At 46.2% G+C, this 12,595-nt stretch overlaps 1 protein-coding gene across 5 annotated transcripts in view; it reads right to left on the bottom strand.

Moving 5' to 3' along the window:
• Positions 1-12,595, bottom strand: part of Ctbp2 (C-terminal binding protein 2) — a 136,723-nt gene that overhangs the window by 119,757 nt on the left and 4,371 nt on the right. Inside the window, exon 1 of one of the 5 annotated variants that reach the window (XM_028772515.1) lies at positions 4,291-4,385. The exons of the other annotated variants lie outside the window; for them this stretch is intronic. The gene's annotated coding sequence lies outside the window, so the exon portion shown is untranslated. Of the gene's footprint in view, positions 1-4,290; positions 4,386-12,595 lie in introns of those variants that run through there. 5 annotated transcript variants of the gene reach the window in all.

The following is a 12,595-nucleotide window of genomic DNA, read 5'->3' as shown; positions in this document are numbered from 1 at the left end:
ATGACACCCCAAAACCACCCAAGAAAGCAGCTACCCTCACCAAGAGTGAAGTTTTTTTGTCCAAGGTCCAAGTTACCAACATTGGACTCCAGCAAACAGGTCTCTTGTGTTGTCCCTCTGCTCAGACACCCCTGTGGATTCAGGAGACTACCACCAGAGGCTTCAAACTCTACAGGATAAGCTCACACATGTACACATGTACATACACACACCCCTCACATGCACACACGCAGAGGCATGACTATACACAAACAGTCTTCAAATTTGCACCCTTCCATCCACCCCTAAGCTCACATTATCTGAGAACACAGCCATTTTTTATACAGCTTGGCACCCGTGGAGACCCCACTTCATGGTCTCACTCTTTCCAGAACTGTGAGGCGATCCATCCGGCTTTGACAGAGTGGAAAGTCCCTTTTTGCATTACACAGGGTTACTAGTAAACATTAAGTAAGCCAATAATAAGGCATTTATACAAACAGAAAACAAGGGAAGGGCTGGGGAGATGGCTCACTGGTTAAGGCCACCTGTTGCTCTTACAGAGGGCTCATGTCCAACTGCCAGCACCCATATGGTGGCCATAACCATCCATAACCCCAGTTTTAGGGGATCTAATAGGCATGCACATGGTGTACATACATGCATGCAGAGGAAACATTTATTCACGTAAATTAGAATAAATCAATCTTTTTAAAAAAGGGAATAAGAAAGTTAGGTAGACAGCTGGGTGGTGGTACACGCTGTAATCCAAATCTATTCAAGGACAAACTCTAAGTTAAACACAGAATTAAAAGGCCAGTTGGAACTACATGGCCCTTGTAGGAAGGAAGGAAGGAAGGAAGGAAGGAAGGGAGGAAGGGAGGGAGGAAGGGAGGAAGGAAAGAAGGAAGTAAACAAAGAATCAACTGACGACCAACCTTGAAAACAGTGATAATAGAGAAGCTGTCTCACAGCTGGTCACGAAAAGCCCCTGGCAGTTAAGAAGGCTAAACCAGGAGGGAAATTTGAAGTCTACTTTGGGTCATACAGTGAGGCCCTGTCTTATGAAAGGAAAAAAGAGAGAGAGAGAGAGAGAGTGCCACAAAATGCATTCAATGTCATTTCTAAAACAGAAGGTATTTGTTCCCAAATCTGCTTGAGTGCCTGGTATTTTTTATCAAACAATGCTATCTACAATAGGTAGATAAAGGTAGATTTGGTTTGTTGGTAGAGGCGAAAAAGCCCGTAATCCATGCATGTTAATGCTGGTATCAACTAGTATTAAGCGTATCAACTTCCATGTCACTCCTATTGATAATCCCAGCACGAAGGAGGAGGGCTCATGAGGCAGGAGGATTGCCACAAGTTCTAGGCCAGCCTGGGCTAGAGAGTAAGACCCTGTCACAAAACAAACAAGCTGGACTTCATGCATCCGTCATGTGACTATGGATATTCATGGTGCACTTTCCCAAGCCAAGTCTTAAAATGTTTCCTTGCTTACATGCTATGACATGACTCTCGGCTCAGGCTCATCTGAATAAACACTACTGTGTGCAGATACAGTTCCAAGTTCATCTCCACATGGAACCAGCCAGGAGAATAACAGAGAGAGACAGACACACAGACACACACAGAGACACACACACACAGACACACACACAGACACACACACTCAAAATTTCCTCTCAAGATCCTGGTGATGTTCTAGAGACTTTTAAAGCAAAGACAGAAAGACACAAATACATGTGTCAAATTTCAAATGTATTCATTCAATCTGGGGGTTATTCAAGCTATATAAAACCTTCTTTCAACCGTGTTTGCATGCCAAATGTTCAATAACTAGACTCAAGTGTGTGGGTGTAGCGCTGAGGGAGTGGTTTGTGTTTAAAGAAAGACAGACTGTGTGTGGTTGGCAGGTTCTGGGATGACTACAGGGAGAACCACCTGGAGGAGTTCGCTAAAAATACAGATGTTGGGGTTTGTCCAACATGATGGCGTGCAGAGCCCAGGAGATGGACTCCTAGAAGGGGTGCCCCAGGGATCCCCCTTCTCTGGCAGCCAGCCTCTCTGGAACCACCCAGCCATTAGGTCCTCCCTGGGGACTGCAAGAGTCACTCATATGAAAACCACCAAACCCACAGCCAGCTTCTTAACTCAACATGCATAGGTCACCTGGAGAGCAGGGCAGTGCAAAGGCTAGTTAAAGGGTCCTGGTACTAACTCAGGGGACCTCTCTGTGCTACTGGAGGCCTCTAACTCCATCCCCATGCCCATCAACATTGAGTGCAGAGGGGCAGGGAACTAGAATACAGCAAAGAGCCCAGGGAAGGCAGGTGAGGGGACAACTTACCATTCTAAGTTCTATTAATTGTATTGTAACTTCAGTGTTCCTCCCTCTGGGGCACCAAAACCACAGTGGTAATAGAACCTACTAGGCAAACGCCACAGGCATCAGCACCATCTGGGCTTACCCACCCTCACAGTCTGGCTCCCACACATGGCCTATTATATATACACCCTTGCACAGCAGACCCCAGTTTTCCAAGGGCATCTTCAAGAACCATCTCCAATTGAAATTTTGAATGGCATGAACTGAGTGCAAAGAAATAGCTGGTCCACGAAATGACCAGCTCTCCTTGGAGGTAACACACAGTGCCTTCCACATTTGCCCATGCACACAGACTTACTCTACACACACACACACACACACACACACACACCCCTGGAACCTGTCAGTTAACACAGAGGAGTGGCATTGCCTAGAGGGAGCTGCTCACTATAAAACTGGAATCAGCCCTGTGAACTTGACATTCAAGAAGCTGATTGGGCTATGCAACAAGACTGTCTTACAAACAAAACACAAAAAAGGGGAAAAGAACTGAGTAGCAGTGGTGCACACATTTCATTCCAGCATTAGGGAGGCAGAGGCAAGAGGATGGATCTCCATGAGTTCAATACCAGCCTGGTCTACATAGTGAGCTTCAGGGCAGCCAAGACTACACAGAGAAACTGTCTCCCCCAACCCAAAAAAAAAAAAGGATTAAAATTGGATTCTCAACTGGGCAGTGGTGGTGCACGCCTTTAGTCCCAGCACTTGGGAGGCAGAGACAGGTGGATTTCTGAGTGAGTTCCAGCCAGGGCTACACAGAGAAACCCTGTCTCGAAAAAAAATAAAATAAAATAAAATAAAATAAATTGGATTCTCACTAATCACGCCATAAAGACACACGAATGCCCAGTCTGGGTCATACTGGGTGCTCCATCAGTATCTGGTAGTATGTATGGATTCTGGTAGTGGATGGATATCTATCCACTGGAGATCATTTCCAGGTTTTGAAGGGCTGTTCATTCTTCACTAACCAAGAACTCACTACCATATACCTACCAGACAGATGACCCACACAAGATCCATCAGTCAGTCCTTCTAAAAGCACACAGACCCTCCTGCCTTCAGACCAAGAGAATGAGCTAAGGCAGGCCAGGCCACAAGCCAAGGCAGCGGCAGACTACAGAGTCTGCTTACCAGTGCTGCGGCTCCCTGCTCTATGGCTCCCTGCTCTATGCGGTGGGAACTGGGCTCCCAGGGCACACAATCAAACCCTGAGCCTTTTTTTCTCAGCAGGTTCCACCTGCCAAAAGCAGCTGGTCCAGGCACAGCTCCCATGTTGGTTGTCCACCAGGCAGGACAGCCAATTTTCTTTCCTTCCATGGAAAGGGAGTAGGTCTCCGATAACACATGAATATTTTACTAGGCATTTCTTGGACTTAGCTAATACACAGTAACATTCTGCTGTCTAAAAACAACTTCTTGAAAGTTTTTTTTAATTCATCACTTTGGCCCCATTAACCAATGAGAAGCAAACCAAACCCAGTGACCTTCCCTAAACAGGCTGCTACCTACCCCGGGTATCCTTTTATAATGGCTCCCACTAAGTCCTGAGCCCACGGATTCTTTATGCTGGTGCAGACCCTTCCACCTTCTTGATGTCTGATGGGGACCCCTTGACATCCATCTACTTTGATGTGCACAATGAGGCTTTCTCAGCACAAAAGCAGCAGGTTTATTTTATTATACGGTATCTATTTATACCATATAGTATTTTTTAATTTAACAATCCAATCTAAATGTGTCAGCCTGTTCTAAGCACTTATAAAATATTACCTCATGGGATCTCATTACATACTACTATTCTACAGACTCAGAAACCTAAGGCCCTGTCAAGGCCTTAGCAAATGAAAATGCAGGAAGGGTTACAGCATTTTCCATTCCATCTTTGCCACACATTCTAGAATAGTCCATCCCCTTCGTACCTCGATCCTTCTATGTCTTCTAAAGGAAGTGAACCCATCTTCTAGAGCAGTGGTTCTCACCCGTCCCAATGCTGTGACCCTTTAGTCCAGTTCCTCGTGCTATGGTGAGGAGCTATAAAATACAAAATCCCACAGTTATAAAAGCTACTTCATAACGGTAATCTTGCTACTGCTACTAATCATAATGTAAATATTTCTGCAAGATGTAGGTCTGTCCAAAGCACCTGAGACTCACATGTTGAGAACCACTCTACTAGCTCTCTTCCTCACCTCAATACAGTACAGGGCACCCAGTGCTCCCCGAAGCAGAGTTTATACATCCCCAGCTTGAAAAATTACTGGTCTTAAGCCTGACCCTACTATAGGTGACAGCAACTGGGAAATCTTTTTCCAGGCTTCCTTCTAGGACAGCAGTTATGAATTTACCTCCGAACTCACAGGCCTAACTGGCATGCACAGACAGAGCCCAACCAAACAACTAGGGAATCCGGTATCGTCCTGCAATCCTTGTACACAACAAACTCAGCTGTAAGAAGCTCCCAGTAATTAAGGAGAAAGATTCAGAATCAAGCTCAAATGAGTTCATAAGATAGTTCCTTGTGGTACACCTAGCCATTTTAGGAAGAAAGGGAATTACCCACTAGTCCAGTAAAAATACTCAGAAAGAATCTCAACTTTCTCCTTAACGTCTCCTGGCTTTTGTGTAAGTCACATTTTAGCCTTCTGTTTAGAAAAAGGAATGAAAGGCTGCTCCCTGGCGAGGGTAGGGGGTCTCCATCTCCAAGGGTGAGAGGTAGGGCTCTCCATCTCCAAGGGTGAGAGGTAGGGGTCTCCATGCCCAAGTTAAAAGCATTGTGAAAGATCAGCCAACAGAACTGGACAAATGCAGGATGGGAAAACCAGATGATCAGGAAACCAGTGTGTCCTTCCATGGTGGGCAGAACTCAGGTGCCCCTACCTTGTATCAAAGGAGTTCCCACCTCAGTGGCTTTTCTACAGAGCAAAGGACCCTCGGAGGATATACTTTCTGCATCCCAGAACCACCTGGATGGTTTGGACGGAGACTACCTGAAACTGTGGCTAGCAGGGAATGACAGTCCATGAAGAAGTTATGCAGTTACAGTGTTCAGCCTGCAAAGGGGCTTTATCCTCTTGTCCCCATCACCTAGACCTGCGGAGTTAAAGCCAACAGAGGATTACCACCCCACCAGACCTCCTGTGTGAAGGAGGAGTACAATGGAGACAATGTTTGAAAACTTCGGGAGGGGGAGAGGGAGGGCACTTAAAATAGACAGAAATATAATCATTACCCAAGCTGGAGCGGGGCCAGGACACCAGGGCAAACATGAGTAATTTGTTAAGCGACACCTCTGGCATATTATCCTATCAGGGTGAACCCACCTTGTAGCCAAGCCCCCAGTCTTTCAGCCTCATACCAGTCCCCCAACATAACTACAGGGATTTCCCCAGCTCACAGGCCCACACCTGTTCTCGATAGGGAAAGAAAGGCTGCAGAGCAGGAAAGTACTTTTAATGGAAGCCTGTTTTTCAGGAAAATCCCCAGCATATGGGGACCTTAGGTCCAAAGCTCCTGCCCTAGGTGCCTTTCCGGTTGAGTTATTCACCACAGGGGCAGGGCTAGGCTCAGGATCTTAGGGCACGCCCAACTTCATACCATTCCCTTCAGTTCTGATGGCCACTTTGAAAAGAAGACTAATCCTTTTGTTCTGGAGAATTCACTCAAATTCCTGGCTAAGGAAAAGCAAGGCTGTAACCTAGAACTTCCTTGAAAGGAAGTTTTTACTGTTTTTACAGTAGAGCAGACAGACCTGAGGGGAGATCTTGTCCAGCTTTCTCCAAATATCTACGTGTAGAAATTAAGGAACAGTGGGGTACAGGGTTCCTGTCTCTCAAGCCACTCTCCCTCAAAGGGAAGGGCACTCACCAAAAAGGTAGTGCCTGCTTTGGGGGAAGCCTGAGCCTACCTACTGAAAGTGATGCCCAAGCACAAGGAATTGTCTATGTACTGTGTGTGTGTGTGTGTGTGTGTGTGTCCACGTGCCCCGCATACAGAGGGCAACAATGAGTCAGTAATCCAGAATTCTTTCCAGACAGCCAGAAACTTTCAGAGACCTCCCAGTCTGAACAGTCACTTCAAGATTACTGAGAGCAATTGGAGAGAAAGTTCAACAGTTAAGACCACTGTCTGCTCTTTCTTTAAGGACTTGAATTCAATTCATGGAACTGCTCGCTCGCACCCACCCACCCACAATGGCTGTTAACACCAGTTTTATTCAGAGGGTCAGATGCCCTCTTCTGGTCTTTGCATGTACTCTGTGCACAAAGTTTCAACCAGGCAAACCAGACACATAAAATAAAAATAAATATTTTTAAAGTACAGAGAAGACTGATCTTGTGGTAATAGTACAGGCCTTAAATCCTAGCTACTCAGGAGACCGAGGGTGCTGAGTGAATTTAAGAACAGCCTGGTATCTTAGGGAGAAAACGAAGGAGATACAGCTCAGTGTGCTTGCCTAGCTTATGTATGAGACCCTAGGTTAGATCTCCAGTACAAATGTGCAATGAACCCGCCAGCAGGTGGTGATGCATGCTTATACACTTGATTCCAGTCGTTAGGGAACAGAGGTAGGAAGATCATGAGTTAGAAGCTACACTATAAAGCACAGCAAGACTGTCTCCAAAGAAAGCGGGGAGGGGGAGTTAAGAGATAGCTCTGTTGATAAGTACTTCAGGGCCTGATAGCCTGAACCCAGTCCCCAGGGCATAAAAGTTAGAGAGAACTGACTCTTTAAAGTTGTCCTTCTGCAACCTGGTTACCCCCACACACACTCACACCCACAAATATACACAAATTAATGTGATCCAACATGTTTTTCAGTGCAATGAACATTCAAAGGCCTAGAGTCTACTACAGAAAGTGCATCCCTGTTTTAGGATGGATCACTCTAACAAAAAGATCGCTCAAAGGACAAAGTGAAAACAAGCTGGATTTCTCACAACTCCCGGGAAGCTGAGGGCAGGGTTAAACGGAATAATGACTTGAGTTATGTCTGTCTGAATTCATCTGTCTGAAATCGGGAAGAACACAGAACCTGCCCCTTCCCTCTGCTCCCATGGCAGAGAGCAAAGAATGGTGGGAGAAACTCTACCCCAGGCAGAAGGTGTCCAACCAGGAAGTCCTGCTCTGACCACTTTCCAAACGTCAGGTCCCAGCTCCATGCAGAGGTCATGAGCAAGTCACCACAAAGTCTTTCCTTCCTGTCAGCCATCATTCCACCTTGGGAGAAGGGCGGGCCATAGCCAGATACCAATGAGGGTTCAATTGACGGTAAGTTGTTACTCTATCGTAAGTAACAATGCTGCAAGGAATTCTGAAGTCCTGAATGAAGTCTACAAAGACAGCTCTAAAGTTCAGAAATTGTTTCACCATGGAGAATGCTAAATTCAAGTCTAGATCCTGCTGCCCCTCCCCCCTAGCACCTCCAGCTAAGATCCCCAGGCCCCTGAGCTGCCACCATAACAAACACCCCAGCAGCTGGCGGAAAAGGTAGAAGGCTTCTGTCCTGGCTATTATGTGGGTCAAGCTCTAAGGCCCTGTTTGTAAAGCAAATAAAACAGTACTTTAAAACTTACTGCACAGCAAACCTGCCACAAGGATGTCCCTGTACCCCTGTGGGCCTTTTGCCTTATCAACAAAACTCCCTGAAAGCCCACTGGAGGCGCTAGAAACATCTCAACTCCCTAGGTCAGGAACATTAGGTCTGGATCACTGTGGGCAGAAAAGGGGTCAGGACAGGGGCCCCGCCACGCACTTGGCTCAGCTGGGCTGAAGGTGGGGGCCCACTTGAACGTCCTCCCCACCATGGGGTCTCAAGTCACCCCGCAGCTCCCTCCAGTCCAGGGAAGCCAGATGGAGAGAAGAAAGCTGCAGGAGGAAGGAAGTGGGGGCTGGGGAACAGAGTCCATTTCCATCACCTAAAGACTTCCCCGCTGTTCAGATTAGCAAGTGAAAAGGCGCAGGCTATGGGAGTTTTCCTGGTGTCGGATGCCACACCCTGGTTACAGAGGTAGACGGGCGGGGTCGCCAGGTGCACACACCCCAGGGGCTAGCAGCCCACTTGGGGTCTTGAGATCCCAGATCCCCAAAAGTCGAGTGAAAGGCCCCCGACACTCCTTCCTCTCGATTCCCACCCAAACCACGCCCCCTCTCAGGGACGGGACCAGGTGTGGCCGAGACCTTCCTTAGACCCAGCCTCTCTTGCCCGACTGGAAGGTCGCACAGGACACCGGAAGTTGGTGTCCCGCTGGGCAGAAGGCAAAGGGTCCTGGACGTCCCAACTCTGCGCTACGGGAACAAGGGGAGAAAGAAAAAACAACACAACAAAAAAAAAAAAACAGTCCCTCTGTGACTTGGAGGAAGCGACTCTATTTCTTCCTAGCAAATAAACAGGAATTATTGTATTTTTCCAGCTCGCAGGAGCCTCGTGAAGATTAACGGCTGTGAACTGTTTTTAAGATAAAAAGCCACTCTCAGATCTTACTTGTAACATTCATATATACATATAGACATCTAATGTACTTTTAAAAATCACTCTACCCCAAGTGACGTTCGTCACCAGATCTGAGAGCAACAGAGAAAGCGGTGGGTTCTCTTCGGGTAATATCTGACCATGGCACACACCTGGGCCACCAGCTCCAAGAGGCAGGGGGGCTATCCAGCCAGTGGTGCAGATTAGCATAACATCTGGAGAAGGCAGGGAAAAATAAAACTTAAAATATCCATCGTCCACTCCATTAGGAAAGAAAATGAACCGCCATCTCCCTAATGAAGCCTATTAGACTCGGCCTCTACCTGGGCTTCTGGTGTTTGGAAACTCGTAGCTAAACCCGGGGCCCCAGTTTCATTCAAGCTCTGCCATTGCCTAGAGCTTGCACTGTCCGGTCCTATCTGGCCTAGCAGTTCCAACAGCAAACCCCTCTGAGTAACCAGCGCCCTTCTTGAGTAATGCAAGGTCACGTGACCGCCGGGGGCAATTTTTTGGGACTGGAAATGGGGGTTAAGGGTTCAGGATGTTAACCTCTTTCCTTCAACCACCCCAAGACTTGGGTTTTAAGGGGGGCAGATCTGAGTGTAAGGACACCAGCGTTTCAGGCGCATGTGAGGCGTTAAGAGCTAGCCATGAAGCACTACTGGGCTCCTGGGCAGAACACACTAAAATTCTCCATCACCAAGAATGGTCACAGCTAGGGTTCATTTAAAGGGAAGGTGCAGAGAACTTCTCCAGCAAGTCATTTTCACCTGCTGCTCCTTGCTCCTGCCCACTACTGTCTTCGATCAGGTATAAATGCAGTTCCAGGTTTTATTATGCCCATTCGCGACCATAAAGCAATATTTTGCTGGCCTCCATATTAAGGTTTTTTTTTTCTTAACTGTCATAATAAGATCAAGAACAACAAAGTATCACATTAGGTCATGAGCTTGGTCTCTTAATTCCTTCCAGACAAACTTCCTAGGATTCCATGAATTCAATAATAAAGTTTTTGTTTGTCCTGAGATAGCAAGAGGCATGATGGGAGCAGAGCCACAATGAGGCTGAACTTACAAGGCCTGAGAAGGAGGCCCGGTGCTATATTCCACATCATCTGAGCAGGCCTCTCTACGTGCTGCTCCAGTAATAGCCAGAGCCACTGCTGTTATCTCCTAGCAAACAAGCTTTAAGCCAAGCAGTGTAAATCATAATTAGGATGTTGTAATGCAAGAAGCACATGCTGACCAGAATCCAGAAAGAAAAAAAAAATCAACACCATAAACCAGGTAAGGTGGTTCATTTCATGCCTGTAATCTCTGTACTTGTGAGGTAAGGATAAAAAAGAAATTCAAGTCTAGCCCATGCTACCTGAGGCTAGACCAAAAAAAAGGGAGGGGGGTAAGGCATTATTATTTCCTTTTCTAGTTTACAAATGAGGATTTGTATAAATAATAAGGAGCACCCCACCACCACCACCTTCACAGGGTTCCCTGGCCACCTGAGGTCTAGACAAACATCCTCCAAACAACACCCAGCTTGAGGGATGAGAAAGAAAGTTCTATTACCTAGGACAGAAGTCACAATTCCTTATAAAACTAACATGACTGCTTGCCCCATTAATCAGAAACCAGGCATTTTATCACAATTCCTATGAAATTTAAGTCCACTCTAGCAGCCGTCTGTAAAATCTAAGTTAGGCATACAGCTAAAACAGGTCATTTCTAAGCACCCACCGGGGACCCAGCTAGGTATGGATGGAAACTGCCAAGGGGCCTCAAAGTTATGACTGCACACTGCTAAATACCAGGTAGACGCAGCCCTGGGAATAGACAATTACCCACATGATTCCAGTTTGGATGGAGGCTTTTATGAGGTACCAGGAATGCCTGTCACCTGAGCCATCATGGGCCCCACATGGAAGTGAGAGGAAAGGCTTTGAGAATGAAGACTCAAAAAAGCCTCTTCAGAAAGAATAGCAGGAGCCACTAACAGGCAGGCCCTATAGCAAATACTCAAGTGTAGGTTACTGTCCCTAAAGGCCAAGCAGAAGCACAGGGAGGAATTAAAAACAAACACAGCTCCTTCCTGGGATTTCAGTTGCCTCAGTGTCTGGTATTGTATATATAGTGTTCTCCTAATATCAAATTCGAAGGGGGGTGGGTTGGGGGGGAGTTGTGATTCTTAATGCTTTTCTTGGAAACTGCTTCTATTTGCCCTTGTAATCTTTCCTCAAAAAGAATGCAGACTGCTAAGAACCAAAGCATGTGTATTCTCCTTGGAGTCCAGTAAGACCACCTTCTAAGAAAAACTGAGGAAGGGAAGCTGGCCAAATTTCCATGCCTGACCAAGGCAGATGAATGCCAGGCTGGTTCCCATCCCCATTCTGTTCTCCTGCAGAAGGGAAAACTGCCCCTTGGCTCCCATTGTCAACATTCCTCACAAACAATGGCCTGGCTCTCCCACCATTGTAGACTCCATATTCATCTGTGAATCTCCCTCTTGCACACAATGTACAAAACCCTTCTTTTCATAGGAGAAGTTCTGAATGCCCAAGTGCAGCCATAATTTAGGCCTTCCACATTAATAATGACATCTAAAAGCAAACTCCAGATTAGGCCCAAACATTCATTTGTGACTATCATTAAAGTCACACTGATAGCTTTCGGATACTTTTCATTAAATCATGATCAAAAAAGCCAGCCACTGAATGCCTTTAAAAATGGTTCTGAAGTTTTGGGCGATTATTAAATATAATTTTCTGAACTCAGAGACAGAGCTTTAAAAAAAAAACCTTTCATAACTCCATGACATATATTCCATTAAACCCGGACTTGAATAAAAATTAACTTCAAAAGGTGGGACTGGGGAAAGCTTTGGATATTCCCAGCTCTCCACGGGGGCTGTAACTTTAAATTGGAGCCAAAGTAAATTAGGACATGCTTACCAGCTGTAACTGGTAAAGTGATCCACCTATGCCTACAAGTTACCCACCAAACATTCCTGTACCCTCCAAACTCTGCAGCAAAAACAAGCCTCACGAGCACTCGTTCCTGAGCTATCAGCCCCCAGAAAGATTGTTAGTGAGACACCCCAAGATTTCACCAAAAGGTGTCATTTCTTTGTGAAGGATCAAGCTGTGCTTTTTTTTTTTTTTAAAGACTACAGTTGTGTTCCACCTCTGTAATGAGCTGTTATCACCTGGACATAGAAGCAGTAGGGGAGTTGTTCATACCCAGCACAATGGGTAAATTAGTCCCTTCAACCATGTGCTGTGTGAATGCTTATGTGTCCGTATGGCCTACTGCTTTCTGCTGATAGAAAGATGATTAACAGAGGAACCCAGACTGAGCTCACATACATTATGATGACAGCCCCTCTATATTGAAGTGACAGTGGGAAAAAATGAGAACCAGGACCACCATTCCATTGATGCTGTAAACTCTGTACATTCTCTTTCCACTTATCAGAGCACTGAGTGCAGAAGGGATAACTGCGCCCTCCAACGTGACTGACTCACACCAGGGTGTGTTGGCAAAAGACATGCCCCTGCTGCAACAACACAGCCCTTCCTGAAAGATGTCCCTGAAAAGTATCGTTTTGGAAGCCCTTTTCTATTTTTCATAAATCAATAAGAGTAAGGGGAAGGAAGGCCAGGTGTGGTGGCAAACAGCTTTATGTGGGAGGTATAAGCAGGAGGAACCCTGAGTTCTAGACCAGCACGGTCTACAGAGAGTTCTAGGTTGGCGTGATCTACA

This window comes from Grammomys surdaster, unplaced genomic scaffold, assembly GCF_004785775.1.
Source record: "Grammomys surdaster isolate TR1022 unplaced genomic scaffold, NIH_TR_1.0 214, whole genome shotgun sequence".
NCBI classification, from domain to species: Eukaryota; Metazoa; Chordata; class Mammalia; order Rodentia; family Muridae; genus Grammomys; species Grammomys surdaster.
The sequence above is the reverse complement of the archived record's forward strand: the minus strand, read 5'-3'. Positions and strand labels throughout refer to the sequence as shown.